At 40.4% G+C, this 14,012-nt stretch overlaps 1 pseudogene; it reads left to right on the top strand.

Annotated features, from left to right (window-relative positions):
- Positions 1-297: 297 nt before the first annotated feature.
- LOC101711641 (ribonuclease pancreatic-like) lies at positions 298-1,114 on the top strand (annotated as a pseudogene).
- Positions 1,115-14,012: the final 12,898 nt, after the last annotated feature.

The raw sequence follows: 14,012 nt of genomic DNA, 5'->3' as shown, positions 1-14,012 counted from the left end.
TATTTTCAATAGTATTTTAGAGAAAAGAAAATCCAGTATTCAAATGAGGCACAGCCAGTATTGTAGGTGACATGAAGTTACCACCTAGCCAGGAGGATAGCTTCTCTGTAACTGAGAGAAGTGGTAGTGAAATGCACTTGGAGAAGGATTTGTATGAGTCTCATCATTTGAAAATCTCTCAGGAAAGGGAGACTCTGTGCTTAGAGGCAGCAGGAGGGTGCTACAGTGCAACCTCTGAAGGCCTGCTCTTCCTTCTCTTTCCCTTTCCCATTTAGGATCTCCCGGGACAGTGAGGTCACCATGGCTCAGGAGCAGTCCCTTGTCCTGTTCCCACTGCTCATCCTGGTGCTCCTGAGGCTGGGGTGGGTCCAGCCTCTTAGGATATAGAATCCTCAGCCATGATGTCTCAGCAGCAGCACGTGGACTCAGGCCATTCTCCCAGCAACAACCCCAACTATTGCAATGAAATGATGATGCGCAGGAATATGACACAGAAACACTGAAAGTCAGTGCATATCTTTGTGCTCTTGTCCAGGCTGTCTGCTTCAAGAAAAATATCACCTGTAAGAATGGGCAGACCAACTGCTACCAGAGCAGCTCCAGCATGCACATCACAGGCTGCCGCCTGACGAGCAACTCCAAGTACCCCACCTGCTCCTACTGCACCAGCCAGGTGGAGAGGAGCATCACTGTGGCCTGTGAGGGGAACCCGTATGTGCCAGTCCACTTCGATGCTTCTGTGGAGTCCTCCACCTCAGCCAGAGCAGGGAGACACCCATCTCACCCCTTCTCAGCATTTCAACACCCACCTTTCCCCTCGTCTCTCTTTCCCCCAAAGAAATACCTGCAGTTAGGGCTCCTGTCCAACACACACATGCTTCCCTCTCCTCAGTCCTGTTCCTGCATGGATTTGGGGCTGAGAGAGGGTGGTGAGGTGCGCCCCACATTAACTCCATCACTGCTTCTTTTGAGAAAACACAGTTGCAGTCGCTTGATTCCTGAAGCATCCTACCCAGGTACTGTTTCTGAGGTGTCTTTCCAGCAAGGAGTAAGACATGTAAATGTGATTCCTTTTGGTGAACAGCAAATGGAGAATTTAAAAGCTCCCTTTTAGACTCTAGGATGTCAGCGACAGGAGAAAATTCTCTTTCTTGTAGATTCCTTGATATCAAATATAAAACTTTTAAATGTATGCTGTTTCAGATAGAAGGGAGATATAACTTCATGCATTGTATTGCTGGGTAAACCTACAAAGGTGAAGCTCAGATACCAAATTCTCTGGCACAAGTGGGAGAACATGGCCACAGACCCTGAATGGCCTCATGGTGAAAAAGAGGCCTCTATGAAACTGTGACCCTAAAATTCTATTGTCTTTTTTGTTAAGTGAGATATTACCAAGTTTTAAAAAATGACTGTTACTTGGAAAGTCAAGACTCTAAATGGAAGTGCCCGCCGAAAAGAAAAAAACCTACACAGTGCTGCGGCTGAACCACAACCTCTACTGAAGTGTGTGTACCGCACATTTGCCAGTCCTGACCTAATGTAAGCCCTGCCTTTTAAAGGACTTGCTCATGCTCTCCTGCTAGTAGCATAGCTGGGACTAGAACCCAAAGCTCCTTATTCTTTCTGATGAGTTTAATTCAGGAAGTAATTCTCCAGCCTTCCTTCTTCCCCCAAAGCTGTGGAGAGGTGCCTCTCTTGCTGGGGTGATTGCCTGCAGACTTCCAGTGTTCTTGGCCTGTGAGTCAGCCCTTACAGTTCCTGTCAGCCCTTCCTGAGGGCTAGTGAAAGCACTAGATTACGTTTCAGTCATCTCTTCATCGTTACATTTGACCCTCTACTGGTGATTGTCTCTGTCTTTAAACAGGCTCATAGAACAAGCAGAAAGCCCTACTTCCAACAAGCATGACCAGCTCTGTTGTTGTCTTTACACATTTATAGACTTGGGAGTGACTCTGAGGTCCCAGGTGTTGTGTAATTGCAGCTCACATAGAGTAAAACGACAGGTGAACACATCTCAGTGACCCAGCCCTCCTTACTCCTCACAGCTGTCAGTGTACGGACAAAATGTTCATCTTCTGCCCTTCTGCTTATCCATCCACTCCTGCTTCTCTCTGTGGCAAATCCTCCCTTCAGTTCCACCAGCCAGCAGCCCCTCAGTCAAGCACAAACCCACACCAAAACAGAGCAGTCACCAACACCTGAAGGGAGTCCTTCAAATAAGGGTAAATGGCTGAGTGTCATGGCATATGCTTGTAATCCCAGCACTCCTCAAGTTGAGGCAGGAGGATTGCAAATTTAAGGCCACTCTGGGCTGCATAGAGAGACTCTGTCTGAGAAAAACAAAATGAACAAAAAAATCCAGGCGCGGTGGCACACACCTGTAATCCCAACACTCTGGGAGACTAAGGCAGGAGAGTTACAAGTTTATCCCCAGCCTGGATTCTTAGCTACTTAGCAAGACACTGTTTCAAAACTTCAAAACATGTAAAATATGGGATGATGATGTAGCTCAGTGTGAAGGACCTGATTTCAATCCCCAGTACCAAAAGAAAGGAGCAAATGATCCTGGGATCAGTTTCTCACTTTCTGTGTGTTAACTCCAACAGTGTTCTCACTCAGTTTTTCTGTAATTTTGAAAGGAAAAGCTCCTCCCAATCCCCTCTCTTGTTGAGAACTTGTCTCAAATTCTTAAAACATCTTTACAAAGGGCTGCAGCTGTGCTGGGCGTAGTTTTGCATGCCAGTAATCTCAACACATGGGAGGCTGGGGCAGGAGGATTGTGAGTTTGAGACCAACTTAGCCAGATCCTGTCTCAAATTTAAAAAATAAAATTTAAAAGACTTGGGATGTAGTTCAGCACTTCCTGGGTTTCATTCCCAGAATCCCAGCCCCCACCTCCCCAAAAATTGAGAGAAAAGAAAGTACTGTTCTCTCTTCTCTGTCCCTCGGTCTCTGTCTCCTTGTAGCTCCCTGTCTCTCTCTGTGTCTGTCTGTCTGTCTGTCTGACTATCTCTCTCTGATCACCTCCTAATAATTATGGGCAATGGCTTCAAGGGAAATAATATGAAATCAAGAGAAATTTGAAGTAATGCAGGACTTCCTTGTTTCCATTACCAGAGCACAGGCTAAAAAGAGGTGGTTATGTTCTCAAGGAGACCACAGTGGTGACCTAGAGAGCTAAGAATGAAATATTTGCTGGGATACTGGCAAGCAATGATTTGAAAGTCAAGAACAACACAGTGACACTCACTAAATGCAGTAAGAAGTGCTTTTATTGCTGTGAGTACAGTGCACTAAAGCTGGCAAAGGTCACAAAGGCCTAGGTCTCTTCCTCCACTTTCCATATTTGCCTTGCCTCAAAACAGTCAAATCTTCAAAGCAGAAAACATGTTTTAATCCCATGTCTAGTATAGTATCCCAGGTATTCCAACTGTCCCAATAATTTGATTCTTTCTTTTATGAGAACAAGGAAATAAGAATAGGAAAAGAAAAGAAAAAGCATAAGAAACTCTAATAGAAACTGTGTGAAAAAGTGATTAAAACTTTACAAAATTAATCTAAGTGAAAAGGCAGTAGTGGATAAAGAGGGCTATCGAACTGACGCTTGCAGGCCACAGTGACGTGTGCCAACTTGGAAAATTCATTGTAGATGCAAGAATCCCTCTTATTCTTGATTACACACCGAGTCGTAGGGACAAGATCTCTGCTCCGGTGGCAAATGTTCCCTTTTATCTTCTTGCATGGGATAGTGGGCAAAGCACAGACATCAATCACACTTTGGAGAGAGACATGAAGAAAGGTGTTTGATGCCTTACACCCAGGCCTGTAGTTGTTGATATCGTCCATTAGCTTGTCGCATGAGAGGTTTTTTTTCAGTATGTGCTGGTTCTCAAACCATGAAAGTGGGGTGTGGCCCCCAAGTGCAGGCCAAACAGGACCCAGTAGCACAAATAGCCCCAGTAGCAATAGGAGCGGAAATCTCACATCTCGCACCATCTTTTCTGTGTAGGAAAAGAGAAGCGCATGGTAATAGTAGAAGCAATAAGAGCAAAATTGTTAATCAAAACTATATGCTTCTAAGATTTCATACCTATTTTTAAAATCTCTGTCATGTAATCTCACAATTCCAGTGAAAGAATGTGAGGTGAGCAGACCTTTCCTTTAACTGGCATAGCCCATTCCCCTCTTTGGCCTGTACTCATGCATTCAATAACTCTCATGGGAGAAACCCAGGTTTTTCATCTCCTCCCTCCTGAGATGTTGACCTTCATCTCTGACCACCTCCTCCCAGCCGTCTTCACTGCCCTGCTCATCCCAGCCTGAGGTTCTCCCCTCTTACCGGTGTGTGTGCTGGGTTCCTGATGAGCTCAGAGCACTGCTTAGTCCAGGTTCAGAGGATTCCTTCTCTTTCCTTCTCCCCAGCCCACCAGTGCTGCATGTACCAGGCAGGGGAAGATATGTTCTGAAACCCAGGAAAGAGAAACCTGCCTCTTAGCAGATGTGAACTCCTTCTGCAGTGAGGATAAGAATCTAGATCTTTAAATCTCCTCTTTAAACTTAAGAGATTATTGGTATTTAGGGCTGGGGATTTAGTTCAGTGGTTTTGCCGCTTGCTACACAAGCACAAGGACCCGAGTTCAATTCCTGGTACCAAAAACAAAAAGATTATTGGTATTTGTAGAGGAAGAACTCTCCTCTGTGTAACAAGATTACCCAAAACTCACAGTTTAAAAGAAATAATCACTTTCTGATAAAGGTTTAATGCTTTCTTCCTGATTAAAAGTTTCAATTTTTTGAAACTATCATTTCAGTTTCTTAAGAGAAAAGGTAAATGTGGTATAAAGCTGCCACATACTTGGTAATATTGTGAGTTTCAACAATAGATGTGAGTGAATTATTCATTTATGTATGTGTCTATTGGGCCAGATCTTGTGCTATTCAGATTCAGGATTCATGTTCCAACGAAAGACAGAGTGAGGTAAGTAGGAAAGTACATTATACATATGAAGATAAAGACAGACAACATGTACAGGGCGATGGAAGACATGGTAGAGGCTGTGGGGAGCCTGTGGAGAGCAAGAATTATTGGGACACAGCACCTGAATTGAACTTTGAGGAATAATTAGACGTAGGTGAAGAGGGGGATAGGGCCTAAAAAGAGGAAAATGTGTGTGAAGAGACCCATACACAGGAAGAAAAAAGGCAAATTTAGGGCATTTGCCTTTGAAAACTGTTCTTCCCTTTCCACTGCTGCTCTAATACCCTTATTCTGCATCTTATTTTCTCCTTCATGGCTCACATAAAGCTTTTTACATGCACTCCATGTCCCAACCTCTCTTCTGTACAGTCCAATCTACTTCCAGATCAGTGTTCCTCTAGCAGAGTTATAATAAGTTCACCACTATTGTCCAATGATTTCAATGGTTCCAGATATGTACAGGGAAAAAATAATGTCTGTTTGTGGTTTACCTACACTGAGGTTATGTACAGGACACAAGGTTAATATACAAAAGTCAATGTTTTTTGGTTTTGTTACTTTGAACCAGAGTCTAGGTTGCTTTGTAGCTTTGGTTGGCCTAGAACTTACTATCCTCCTGCTTCAGTCTCCTGAGTTCTAGGATTACAGAAGTATGCCACCATGCCCAGCTCAAAATTCAATTGCTTTTTACATACCAGCAATGAGCAATAGGAATTTAAAATTAAAAACACAATGCCATTTACATTGCCTTAAACAAAAGTGAAATACTTAGGTATCCATCTAATTACATATGTAAAAATTATATATTACTCAGATATTTGTTGCTTCTGTGACCAAATTTTACAGAGGGTGAGGAGCTATGAGAAGCATGTTTATTTAAATGCAAACATTTACATTTCAATTCACAAACATGAGTCACTATCTTTTATTTATGACAGTTACACTCAAGTTAAAATCAGTCCTCATCTCCTTTTATTAATACTCAGGGAAAGAGACAAAGCTATTGTTGAACCACTATGTAATAAATCCAGAAACAAGTCTGTTTTAAAGGTTCCAATTATTTTAACTACAAGGTGAATTTGACAGGTATTTTGGGGTTCTATCTTGGCTCTGCTTGAAAACTAAAACAAGCAGCAAGAACTTTATTACTACGGTAGACAGAATCACTTAAAGGGTTCACTTATACAGTCTTTCTCCAAGCATTAAAGTGCCCTCCAAGGTAAAGAAATAAAACATCACTATAATTTAAGCAAAAAATTAGATATTAAGTGATTTCACATAAGACAAAAATAATTACTGGAGAAATAAAGTTTACAAATCTATCAAAATATCACATTTACTCTAAAGTTCATTTTTTTCACTTCTTCTATAGTCAATTCTCATACTTCTCATTTTTCATATATTTAGCAAAATCATTTCATCAATTTTTATCTTCCAGCTTTTGTATGTCACAAATAAAAATAACTCACTTAACATGACTCAGCATAAATATCTTTCTATTTTTCAGACTAAAACTTACTCTCAAACTGTTTAAAACTATTTTCCATAAACATTATCTAGTCTTCACAGCATAATGTAAAAAGCCACTTCAAATCTTCTTTAGAGATGGGCATAGCATTTAAAAAACCAATTACTCCCTTTTCCACTCAAACTAAACTATGCCATATTTTGGTTAGATGAAAGACAATCTTAAGAGATATTTCACTTAATCTAGCTAATATATAAACATTATTTTATTTGATCAATCACTCTGAAATAAGATGGTTTTAAAGTTTCATTAAAACCAACATAAAATTAAGTCTGAATTGTACATAGATCTAGGATGAGTCAATATTTAACAAAGGTGATTTTTTAAAAGTACAATATAGACTAACTTTTAAAAGTTCTAATTTGTAAATGTTGATATTATCCTCTCAGTTACAACAAGTACCTGAAAAAAACAAATTAAAGGAGGAAAGATTTATTTGAGCTCACAGTTTCTGAGTCCCTGGTTGCTGACTCCATTGCCTTTACACCTGTGGCAAGTGTATCAGTGTTTACTTGAGAAACAGGTATAATACAAAATATACAAATATATAAGACTTGACAAGATTGGCTTACAATGGCCACTCACAGAGTCAGATGTGGAAGAGGGCAGAGGGTCTGTCTGCACCCTGGAGACTGAAGGATCCAATCCTTCCCAGAAGGCTGAAGGATCTGCACCGGAAGCTGAAGAGTCTGCTTTAGAAGCCAGGAGATGACTCCAAGGTGAAGGTGAAGAGTGGAGCTCCTGAAAGAAGCTCCTCCACATCTGTCCTTCTTTGTTTCCCTTTTATATCATCCTTTTATATCATCAAGCCCCCTTAGGGTGAGTCTTCCATACCCTAGAGTGTGGAATTGCTGAGCTAATTTAGTTGAGTTTCTTTTACTCAAGTTCTCTTACTCAGTCAAACATCACAACAGGGCTCCCTGCTGTTGCCATTTCCTCTCAATAATGCCATCAAATTATGGTCTTACCAATGTGTGGCAGATCCCCCTGGCCAGGCTTAGAGCAGGCTGTAATATGGAACAGGCATTTCCCCCCCCCCCATTAATTGGCTACAATACACTTGGGGCCAGACCAAAGCCTACATGACTCACAGGAGCATGTCAGATGGCCCTGCAGTCTAGCATAGCTTCCATGCCAAAGGCTTCCATGGAGATCTAAGTCCTGATCCGTGAAGCTGCAGGGCTCCTAAATGAGATAACTGTGGCAGAGGACCAAATACCATACGGCTCCAGACCACATTCCATTCCTAGAGGTACGCTTCCCTTAATTGTTTCAGTAACTTACTAGTTAACCACGTCCAACCTTTTGTCTGTTCTGTTCTTTTCACAAGATTCCCTTATCCTCCTCCCTACAAGCCTTCCCTGTGTCAGCGGACATCACTGGATGCCACACATATCCCCCTACCCTATTTTACCCACACTTGTGTAATCAAATAAATACAGACGGTCTTGGTTGCTTGAGGTCTTCCTCACATGCTTGGTGTGGCCCATCCCAGTTCCCCACTTCCTGTTTAAGTCTTATTTCAGTGTTTTTCCTTTTGCCTTGCATCATATTGCCTTGCAGGAAATTGAGACTCTGGGCCCAGGTCCTTGATACCAATGGATTTATTTCATTGGTAAAGTTAGAACCAAAAAAGCATCAGCAACCAATCCTTCAACACAATGAGCATGCCTACTCCCTACCAGGCCATGCAGTACTAAAGCAGGACTTAGAAACAAAAGTAAGGTTCTCTCACATAAGCAATTCACTTTTTTTTTTTTTTTTTTTTTTTTGTACCAGGGATCAAACTTGGGACCTTGTGATTGGTAAGCAATTCATTTTTAAACTTCCCCTCCTGACAGCTGTTGTTCTTTGTCATTTTTTTCTGTGATTTTTTCTCTTAATTTTTATTAGTACATGTTAGAGTACACAATGATTCCGTTTATTGTAGAAGTTGGTACATGCACATAACACATCTTAATTCTTATTTTTTCATGCCCCACTCCCTCCAACTCTTGGTCTCCTTTCCATTTGCAAAAGCACTATTTTCATCCTTTTTTCCCTTCAATTTTTTCCCATCCCCTTTTTCCTCCCTTCCTTTTACCCCTCCATTTTGTGCCCCCATCCATTTGAGAAAGATCTCTTCCCTTCCTGTTTATCTATCTTCTATTTTTCGTATTTATTTTGAGTTTCTTATATAAGAGGAACCATGCAATATTTAAGATAATGTGTCTGATTTATTTCACTCTGATATAAAGAAAAACTTGAAGCATTCATAAATGGTTGTAAAATTAGAAGACTCTCTTTTAGATACATTCCAGGCCCCTTTAATTGTATGTCTTGAAGTCAAGAGTCATGTACTGTACCACCAGATAGTAGTTTTGTTCTCTTATTTTACTGGTACATTTTATATATACATAATAATGACACTCATCTGTCTTTTCTTCTAATACAGATAAAATCAGTAACTTTGCCCCTGTTTTATAACCTCATGTTCTCAAAACATCATTTTTATCAGACCAAAGACACTGGGATATATTAACTAACAAAACTGTCACAGCTTGACTAACTTCCTGATTGGATTTAGTACAACATCTTGCTACCTGCATCATGGTTATCCAAAAGTTGGTCCCAGAGAAGGGGCTCTGTCTCCACTGACACAAAGTAAGCCTGGAGAGAGTTGGCAGCCTAGGGAAAAACAATGGACTGGCAGCCAGTGCTAGTGCCCCCTGCCCCCCCCCTCAAAAATTGTAAACTGCAAATTCCCTGTGGGGTTTTACAGTGGATGTAACTACCTTCATGTGGTAGGCTAGAGTTAGAGAAAAAATACAGTGTAACACCCACTGTATTTGAGAGTGTTTGATCAGGAGCCATTATGGGAAGGACTTAATTGTTTAAGCCTAAGCTACAGAACAACTATACTTCAGGGTTTCTAGTATCATTCTATTACAGTGACTGGGTGAGAGATGACCAAAAGACACAAGCAGAGAGAGGCCATACAGTAGGTATAAAGCCCCCTGAAGTGGGGTTAAGCTTAGGCTGAGAAGTATTTAGGGATCTTTCTCTCTCTCTCTCTCTCTCTCTCTCTCTCTCTCTCTCTCTCTCTCTCTCTCTCTGAGTTGAGAAGCCAGGCCAGTCATTTGTGATCTTCAGAGTGGGCTGGGTTTGAAAACAATTTGCTTCAGCTAAGTGTGGTGGGGTAGATAAGAAAACCATAGATGAGATTTAGACTTTAGCTTTAACTTATGATCTGACTTGGGATGATCTCCAACTACAATTTTCTACCTACTGCAACCCTGGAGAAAAAGTTCATGCATGGGCAACAACACACTTTTAGGCTGATGAAAGAACATGCCTGGGATAGTGGTAAGGATGTGGGTACAGCTCGTGTACTTCAGCAGGATCTTCACTGGCAAAATTAGATTAAAAATGAAAGTCACAAGAAGTCAGTGAGGTACTTACTTATGAAATTTTGGGAATGAGGAAATGCACAGATAAGCCAGTCAGTTATGCATAGATTAGATAAATCATCCAAGACAAGGCAGAAAAACCTACCTTGTTTCTGGGATAGTTAACTGAAACACTCCATAAATGCACTAATATTGATCCTAACTCACAAGTGGGAAAAATTTTATTGGGAACATATTTTATTAGCCAGTCTTCCACCAGACATTCATAAAGGGATTCAGAAGCAGGTCATGGGTCCTCAGACAGACCCTAATTAATGAACTTTTAAACTTGGCCTTTGGGGTTTTCAATAATAGGTATAAAATAGAGGCAACTTCCAAGGCCCAGGAGAAATGACTTCAGGCCTGAGAATAGACTGGATTCATTGCTTTGGCATTAGAAAATAAAACCCTGGTTCTCAGAGAATCCCCAAGACGACACATGCAAAGAGGGAGAATGTGACACCAGATGTCTGCCACTGCCATGGAGACCCTGGACACTGGCATAAGGACTGCAGTAAGCAAGGCCTTTCACCTGCAATGTGTTACCTCTCCAGACAGGAAAACACTGGGAGCAAGGCTGCCCTCACCTCCAAAGGACAGGCCACCTGCTTCAACTATGGCTTCCCTGGAAGAGTAAAGATGCCTCTCAATGAAGTGAACATCCCTGTGGAAGAGCCCAGGGTAAGTCTTGACATGAGAGATTAAAATATTGATTTTCTTTTAGCCATTGCATCTTCATTCTCTGCCTTGCCCAAATCCCCTGGACCTCTTTCTAGCAAGAGCTCCATTGTGACGGATGTTTACAGCATCCCTCAGAGCAAATGCTCTACAGTGACTTTAACTTGCAAATACAGAGAACTGATTTTGACTTAAACTTTACTAGTTTTCCCAGAATGTCCTACCCATTATAAGAAAGAGATGTTTTCCCTGTTTGGGAGCAAATCTTTACCTGGCATAAAAATACTGACCTCCTTTTTTGGGGGGACCATTAACATCAGATCCACTAGATAATACATTTAGAGATATAAGGCAAGGCATGGTGTTGCACGCCTGTAATCCTAAAGCTTGGAGGGCTGAGGCAGGAGGATTGCTACAAGTTTGAGGTCAGCCTGGGTTACATGGTGATTTCAAGGCTGGTATGAACTACATGGTGAGACACTCAAAGAAGCAAAACAAAACAAAAAGAGATATACCTGCAAAAATTTTATCAAAAGTAGATCCCTGAATCTGGGATACAGCACTAAATCCCCAGGAAAGGCAGTTCATGCCCAATCTGGTGATATTTTCTTTTATCAAAGCAGGAGCTTATCTTTCTCCTAATGAATAGTTGACAATTTAAAATAACTGAAGGCCTTACTTCTCATCTTTCTTAGACCTTCAAGAATACATATCTGAAAGTTTTGTATTTTCCTGTCAGGTTTGCAGATCAGTGGGGGCCTTGTATAGGGTCTGCTTGGACTCTAGTAGAAACTGGCTGTTTCCTTGGCTGTCTTCTGACCTTCTAAAATGAAGATAATATTTCTCTTTAAATGTAGTAGCAGCTTGTAATACTGCTTATCTCTCACTAGAAGTCAATGCTGATTTAATAGTAACATTACATCTTTCTAATCTAGTTCATAGGATGGAGTAAGTCCACCAAAGACCACAATGTACTTATTAGGGTTGTCTGAAAAATTTATTTTTTTTAATTTTTATTTTATTGGTACATTTTAGGTATACAGTATAATTAAATTCATCACTGGAAATTTGCACCTTTACATAGTCTCTCTTGGTTCTTATTTTTCCCCCTTCCCCTGCCCTCCCTTCAACCCCTCCATCCCTCCCTATTTAAAAAGACTTTGTTTCCATTTTTCCATTTTCTCATATTAATTCCATTCCCTTCTTTCCTTTCCCCTCCCCGTCCCCCTGCCCTTTCCCCTTTGCCCCTTTTCTTCCTATTTCACATTACCTATTATACCTTTTAATCTTTATTTACTCTTTCAGTTTCTCACACTAAAGAAACTATTCAGTATTTACACATGTGGGTCCTATTTATTTCACTTAAGAGTATGGCCTCAATATCCATCCATTTAGCTATCAATGTCTCTAATTTCTCATTTTTATGGCTGAGTAGTACTCCATTTTATTTTTTTAAAAAAATCACATTTTCTTTATCCAGTCTCCAGTTGATGGGCATTTGGGATGCTTCCAAGTTTTAGCTATTAAAAATTGTGCCGCTATGAACATGGGTGCATATGTATCACTGTGGTATGATTCTTTTAATACTTTAGGGAAGATACCCAGCAGGGGGATAGCTGGGTCAAATGGAACTTCCAGTCCTAGTTCTTTGAGGTATCTCCATACTGATTTCCACAGTGCTTGCACCAGTCTACACTCCCACCAACAGTGGAGCAGGGTTCCTCTTTCCCCACAGCCCCCCCCCCAGCATTTATTACTGGTTGATTTCATGATAGCAGCCATTCTTTTTGGAGTGAGGTGGAATCTCAGCATTGTTATCATTTGCATCTCTTGAATGACCAGTGATGTTGAACATTTTTTCATATATTTATGTGCTATTACTACTTCTTTGTCTGATAAATGTCTGTTCATTTCAGCTGCCCATTTTTCAATTGGGTCTTTAAATTTGGGAGGTCTGATATTTTTAAATTCTTTATAGATTCGAGATAGTAGACCTTTGTCTGAGGAAGACCAGGTGAAGATTTTTTCCCACATGGTGGGTTGTCTCTTCACACTGCTGGTGGTTTCTCTTGCTGTGCAGAAGCTTTTTAATAAGAATAGATCCCTCTTGTTGATTGTTTATGCTAGTTCACGGGCAACTGAGATTTTGTTCATAAAATCGTTTCTTACACCAATGTCTTCAAGAGTTCCACCTAATCTCTGTTCCAGCCAGTTTAGTGTTCTTGTTTTAATATTTAGATCTTTAATCCATTTCGATTTTAGTTTAGTGCATGGTGAGAGATATAGGTCCAGTTTTAATCTTTGGCAAGTTGAAACCAATTTTTTCCAGCACCATTTATTTAAGAGGCTATCTTTCCTCCAGTGAAGGTGTTTGGCTCCTTTATCAAAGAAGAGATGGCTGAGTGTGTCTGGAGTTCTTTCTGCGTCTTCTAATCTGTTCCACTGGTCCTCAGGTCTGTTTCTTTGCCAGTACCATGCTGTTTTTATCACAGTATCTTTGTAGTATAGTTTCAAGTTGGGGGTTGTGATAGACACAGCCATGTCTCTGTTACCAAGACTGGCTTTTGCTATTCTGGGTGTCTTCTTGTTCCAAATGAATTTTTGGATTGTTTTCTCAAGGTCCATAAAGTATGGAGCTGGGATTTCAATTGAGATCACATTGAATCTATATAGCAGTTTTATAAGTATGGCCATTTTCACTATATTGATCCTTCCTACCCACGAGCAGGGGATGTCTTTCCATTTTCTGATATCAACTTCAATGTCTCTTTTCAGAGAGCTATACTTTTCAGAGAAGAGGTCTTTGATTTTTTTTGTTAGGTGGATTACTAGGTATTTCAGTTTCTTGTATGCTATTGTGAAAGGAATTTTTGTCCTATTTCTGTCTCAGTGAGTCTATTCCTGTAGAGTAAAGCTATTGATTTTTGTGTGTTTACCTTGTATCCAGCTACTCTACTGAATTTGGTTATTAAGTCTAGAAGAGTTTTGGTGGTGTTCTTTTTTTCCCATTAAGTTTATTGGTATATTTTAGGTATAAAATACAGTTACATTCATATTGATTTCTTGTCCCATTACATGAGTATCTTGGTTCTTATTTTTTTCCCCAATCCCTTGCCCTCCCTTCACCCTCGCCACCCTTTCCTATTTGCAAAGACTTTGTTTCCATTTTTTTCTTTTCTCATATTTTTTTCCTTTTTTTCTTTCCCCTACCCCTCCAACTTCCCCTTCTCCTTCAGACCTTCTTTTTCTATTACACAATATCAATTATACATCTTTTAAATTACAATATCAAGATATAGGAGACATTACCACATATTTTACAGAATTTAAAAGGATATAGAAAGCATATTACAAAAATCTTTTTTGAAATAAATCTGACAACTTCTAAGAAGTACCT

This window comes from Heterocephalus glaber, unplaced genomic scaffold (genome assembly GCF_053883595.1).
Source record: "Heterocephalus glaber isolate CG9 unplaced genomic scaffold, H.glaber_assembly_v1.0 deba00000809, whole genome shotgun sequence".
NCBI lineage: Eukaryota > Metazoa > Chordata > Mammalia > Rodentia > Bathyergidae > Heterocephalus > Heterocephalus glaber.
Note: the sequence above shows the minus strand (reverse complement) of the source record. Positions and strands in the feature narration are given on the sequence as shown.